The sequence below is a fragment of the Suricata suricatta genome, chromosome 12 (assembly GCF_006229205.1).
Source record: "Suricata suricatta isolate VVHF042 chromosome 12, meerkat_22Aug2017_6uvM2_HiC, whole genome shotgun sequence".
In the NCBI taxonomy this organism is placed as follows: Eukaryota; Metazoa; Chordata; class Mammalia; order Carnivora; family Herpestidae; genus Suricata; species Suricata suricatta.
In genome coordinates this window covers 6352602-6358911 of record NC_043711.1, presented here as the reverse complement: position 1 = coordinate 6358911, position 6310 = coordinate 6352602, and the positions used below count along the sequence as shown (strand labels likewise).

At 36.7% G+C, this 6310-nt stretch overlaps 1 protein-coding gene across 1 annotated transcript in view; it reads left to right on the top strand.

Moving 5' to 3' along the window:
• The window catches only part of LOC115273241 (olfactory receptor 7G2-like), a 7587-nt gene that overhangs the window by 427 nt on the left and 850 nt on the right, over positions 1–6310 (top strand). The gene's annotated exons all lie outside the window — the stretch shown is intronic.

The following is a 6310-nucleotide window of genomic DNA, read 5'->3' as shown; positions in this document are numbered from 1 at the left end:
TACATTAGTTCTGCTTTTACGAAGTCTTCCAGAAACACTGCTGTGGTTTCAGTGATGTACACTGTTGTCCCTCAAATGATGAACCCTTTCATCTACAGCCTGAGGAACAGGGACATGAAGGGAGCCTTGAGAAAACTCATAGGTAGAACTTCTCTTCTGTGACTGTGCTATCTGTGTGGACTTTGGTTTCAAGAATGAGCCAAAGGGACAGAAATATTGGGTGAGCCAGAGTGTCTGATTCTTGCCTCACCAAGTTCTTCTAAACTGACTAAGTAACATCATGGGCAAGTTCATTTTAATTTTGGGTTGAAATTTGATTTGTTCTTCATACAGCTTTGTGATGTTTCAAAAATAAGTTCTAACTCCTAAGGTTGATGTTTCTGGTGGGTTCCAGAAGCTGTCCTGAGCCAGGGGTTATATTGAAATATTAAAAGAGAATTGGGAGAAGTTGGAAAGGTCAGGAAAAGGGTCAGAGAAGACTGTGATTTGTAGCAGAGATTTGATTCTGCCCAATCTCATGGAGTATGTTCTTTCATACACCAGTAGTTCCTGAGCGCTGTCACTGGTAAACTGGGTCAGCACGGGGTAACATCCACACTCACTATACTCATTGTCTGTAAAACTTATTATGTGATTTTCTCAGTGGTTTGAGATTTTGGTTAGACCTTCAGCCTTTGATCCTGATCAGTGAGGACGCCATCGTTTCTACTAAAAGAAAGTAATCCTGATTGTAAAATGCCAAAATAATGAAGATATTTGTATTTTCCTGATGATGAGTCATATTGAGCAATTTTTCATGTCTTTAGTCCTCTGGATAACTTCTTTGGAAGAATGTCTGTCCATGTCTTCTGTACATGAAATGTTTTTTTATTTATTTAAATTCAAATTAGTTAACATACAATGTAGTATTGGGTTGAGAGTGGAACCTAGTGATTCATCACTTACACGTATCACCCAGGACTAATCCCAGCAAGTGTCCGCGTTGATGCCCCTCTCCCCGCCCACCTCCCCGCCAGCAACCTTCAGTTTGTTCTCTGTATTTAAAGTCTCGTATGGTTTGCTTCCCTGTTTTTTTCTTATTCTTCTTTCATTTCCCCTATGTTCATCTGTTATGTTTCTTAAATTCCACATATGCATGGAATTATGGTATTTGTCTTTCTCTGACCAACTTATTTTGCCTAGCATATTTTTTAATTATATAATTTTTGGGCGAGGTTGAATTTTATAAGTTCTTTGTGTATTTTGGATACTAACCCTTAGTCTGATACGTCCTTTATAAATATCTTCTCCTGTTCCATAGGTTGCCTTTTAGTTTTATTGATTGTTTCCTTCACTGTGCAGAAGCTTTTTATTTTGACAAAGTCCCCATAGTTTATTTTTGCTCCTGTTTCCCTGGCCTCAGGAGACATATCTAGAAAGAAGTCGCTACAGCCAATGTCAAAGAGGTTGTTGCCGGGGTTTTCCTCTAGAATTTTTATGGTTTCAGGTCTCATATTCAGGTCTTTAATAATTTTGAATTTATTTTAGTTAATGGTGTAAGAAAGTGGTCTATTTTCTTTTTTTTTATGCCATGCAGTTTTCCCAACACCATTTTTTGGAGACTGTATTTTTCCATTGTATATTCTTTTCTGCTTTGTCAAAGATTAATTCACCATATCATTGTGGATTCATTTCTAGGTTTTCTATTCTGTTCCATTGATCTCTGTATCTGTTTTTGTGCCACTACTGTACTGTTCTGAGTACTACAACTTTGTAATGGAACTTGAACTATGGAGTTGTGATGCTGCTAAGTTTGCTTTTCTCTCTCTTTTTTTTTAATTTTAAAATTTTAATTAAATCCAAGTTAGTTAACATATAGTATCATATTGGTTTCAAGAGTAGAGTTTAGTGATTTGTCACTTGCATGTAACACCCAGTGCTCATCCCAACAAGGGTCCTCTTTATGCCAGTCACCCATCTAGTCCATGGCTCCACCCAAGTCTCCTACAGTAACCCTGTTTGTTCTCTGTAGTTAAGAGTCTCTTGTGTTTGCCTCCCTCTCTGTTTTTATCTTATTTTCAAACTTCCTTTGGCTATATGGGATCTTTTATGGTTCCATGCAAATTTTAGGATTGTTTGTTCTACCTCTATGAAAAAATGCCGTTGATATATTGATAAGGATTACGTTAAATGAATAGATTTCTTTGAATAGCATAGACATTTAAACAATATTTGTTCTTCCAATCCATGAGCATGGAATGTTCTTCCATTTCTTTGTGTCCTCTTCAATTTCTTTCACCAATATATTATAGTTATAAAAGTACAGGTCTTTCACCATTTTGACTAGGTTTTTTCCTAGGCATCTCATTGGTTTTAGTGCAAAAAAATTCTAAATGGGATCAATTTCTTAATTTCTTTTTTGCTACTTTATTATTGTTTCATAGAAATGCAACTGATTTCTGTACATTGTTTTTGTACACTTTACAGAATTCTTTTATCAGTTCTAGCACTTTTTATTGGAGTATTTTGGGTTTTCTTTGTAGAGTATCATGTCATCTGCAAATAGTGAAAGTTACTTCTCCCTTGCTGATTTGGATACCTTTTTGTTGTTGTTGTTGTCTGATTGCTCTGGCTAGGACTTCCACCATACACAAAAATAAATTCAAAATGGATTGAAGACCTAAATGGAGACCTAAACCCATAAAAGTCCTAGAGGAAAACACAGGGCAGTAACCTCCTTGACAGTGGCTGTAGGCATGTCTCCTGAGGCATGGGAGACAAAGGCATAAATAAATTATTAAGACTTCATCAGAATAAGAAGGTTCTTCATAGCAGAGAAAACAACAGAACAAAAAGCATCCTATGGAATGGGAGAAGATATTTGAAAATGATACATCTGATAAAAGGTTAGTATCCAAAATATATAAGCAATTTATAAAACCCAACACCCAATAACTAAATGATTCACATAAAAATGAGCAGAAGACATGAAAAGGATTTTCCCGAAGAACACATACAGATGGACAACAGACACATGAAAAAGTGCTCAGTATCACTGACCATTAGGGAAATACAGGTCAAAACAACAGTGAGATATCACTTCACACCTGTCACAATGACTAAAATCAACAGCACAAGAAACGTGTTGGTGAGGATGTGGAGAAAGAGGGACTCTGTTGCACTGCTGGTGGTAATGCAAAATCGTGCAACTACTGTGGAAAACAGTATGGAGGTTCTCAAAAAGTTAAAAATAGAACTGCCATATGATTCAGCAATTGTAATACTAGGTATTTATCCAAAGAAAATAAAAATACTAACCCAAAGGGATTTATGCACCCCAATGTTTATGGCAACATTACCTACAATAGCCAAATTATGGAAACCACCAAAGTGTGCATTGACTGATGAATGGATAAAGAATACAATGGAATATTACACAGTCATCAAAAAGAATGAACCATTACCATCTGCAACAATAGGGATGGAGGTAGAGAGTATTATGCTAAGGCAAGTAAGTCAGTCAGAGAAAAACAAATACCATATGATTTCACTCTTATGTGAAGTTTAAGAAACAAAGGAGCAAAGGGGAAAAACAAAGACCAAACAGAAACAGCCTCATTTATTTTATTTTACTTTTATTCTTTTAAAATTTTAAATCCAAGTTAGTTAACATATAGTTAACTAACATATAATGACTTCAGGAATAGAATTTAATGACACATCACTTACATGTAACACCCAGTGCTCATCCTAACAAGTGCCCTTCTTAATGCCCGTTGCCCATTTAGCCCATCCCTCTACTCAACACCCCACCAGCAACCCTCAATTTGTTCTCTATATTTAAGAGTCTTTTATGGTTTGTCTCCCTCTCTGTTTTTATCTTATTTTTCCTTCTCTTCCCCTATGTTCATCTGTTTTGAAGAAACAAACTCTTAACTATAGAGAAGAGACTGATAGTTACCAGAGGGGTGGTGGGTGAGTGGGGTTGGGTTAAATAGGTGATGAGGATTAAGGAGTGAACTTGCCATGATGAGCACCAGGTGATATATGGAATTACTGAATCACTGTATTATACAGTGCACCTGACTCTAATATAGTACTGTATGTTAACTAACTGAAATTTAAAAACTAAAAAAAACGGGGGAAGGAGTCTCTTCAACAAATGGTCTCGGGAAAGCAGGGTAGCCACATGCAAAAGAATGAAACTGGACCACTTTCTACACCATACACAACTTCCATGATTTATAAGTGTGCAATTTAATGGCAAAATGACATTCACAATATTGGGCAACCATTGCATCTGTTTTCACAGCTTTTTAGAATCAAACAAAATCTGTAGCCATTTAGCAATAACTCATTCTAATGCCACACAACTAGCCCTTGACAACCTCTGGTCTACTTTTCATCTCTTACGATTTCTCCTCCTCTAGATATTTCATATAAGACATGTCGTAAAAATACATGTTCTTTTGCATCTGACTTATTTCACCTAGCATAATGTGTTCAAGATTTGTCCATGTTTTAGTATGTTTCAGAACTGCATTCCTTTTTTTGTTGCTATATTTTATTTTTATTTATTTTTTAAATTTATATTCAAGTTAGTTAACATAGTTGGCTTCAGGAGTAGATAAAGAAGATGTGATACACACACACACACACACACACACACACACACACACACAATGGAATACTACTCAGTGATGAAAAATAATGAAATCTTGCCATTTGCAACAACACATATGGAACTAGAGGGTATTATGCTAAGTGAAATAAGTCAGAGAAAGACATGTATTATAGGATTTCACTTATAGAGTTTGAGAAACACAACAGATAAACAGGCGAAGGGGAGGAAAAGTAAGATAAAAACACAGAGGGAGGAAAACCATAAGAGACTCTTACAGAGAACAAACTGAGGGTTTCTGCAAGGGTTGGGTGAAGGGCTGGGTTAAATGGGTGATGTGCATTGAGGAAGGCACTTGTTGGGGATGAGCATTGGGTGTCTTACGTAAGAGATGATCACTGGGTTCTACTCCTGAAGCCATCACAATACTGTATGTTAAGTAACTTGAATTTAAATTTAAAAATATTATTTAAACAATATACACATAATATAGCATAAAATATACAATATGGTAAGATACAATAAAAAATATATAATAGATCTTTGAACTTGTACACTGTATTCTTACATCCCAAATAGGTATCAGAGTTTTTGATGTCACTGATTAGAGAGCAGTATCTTTGTCCATAAGTAACACAAGAACACTCTTATCCAATTAGAGAAGGACAGTGTGTCATTTACCAAGAATTTGAAATGGAGATGAGGAGATATAGGTGGAGAAAATTACAAGGTATATACCTGGACTCACAGGGTCAGGAATTCCTTCCTTCCCAAGTCTTGGTCTTGAAGGATTTGCACTGCCCTGGGATCTCAGCAACAATGAAATTGTTTGACTAATGAGGAGCTTTGGAAATTGAACCTCTAGGGATACAGAGCCTGCACTCTGCCTGTGACCACTTATTTCAGCAATCCTTCCTATGAAAAGTAGTGGCATACCTGAGTCTCCTCCCATAGATGGTGCATCTTACTCAGAGGCTTAGGTCTCATTCAGTCCCACTGCCTTTTCTGAGTACAGATCTCCTAGATGGTACATACGGGGGTAATGTCAATCATTATTCCACTGTGATATCAGCTAGGTCACCTACATAAATGCGTGGAAGGCATTTTACTCCAAATTCATCCAAAGGAAGCTGTGAAGAGAGTACATGTATTAGATGATTAGAACCAACTCATCCAAGGTCCTTCTGCCTATCATCAATACTCAATACTTCCGTTTACTAATGTTGTGTTCACTCTCTAGTATGGCCAGGACCATTTCTTCCTGAGTAGAAATCTGCTTTTTAATAAATAGGATGACTGTTAGACAGTCTGTGGCATTACTTACAATTTTGTGGCAGTGAGAAGACAGGAAATTTGGAAAAGTTTACTTAATCTTCCTATTCCTCTTTCTTGATATAATTCCGTTATCTCAGTAGCATGCCTCTGAGTCTCTGGGGATCCAGACAGAATCTTTAATTACCTCTCCAGTCTGTTACTTTTTATAAAATTACCAAATGTTTCAAATAATCAAAATGGTGTAGATAGTGCGGTATTTAAAATGGCCACCTCTTGACCCTCATGGGAATTAGCAATGGATGACACTCTGCTGTATCACCTTCAGGTTCTTGTTAAAGGGACAGACTAACATGCATACAGAAGGCACCTTCTTTCTTAGTCCTCTCTGTTAGTCTCTGTCCCATCCTAAGACAGTGTTTGTCTCTGGTGATGGTC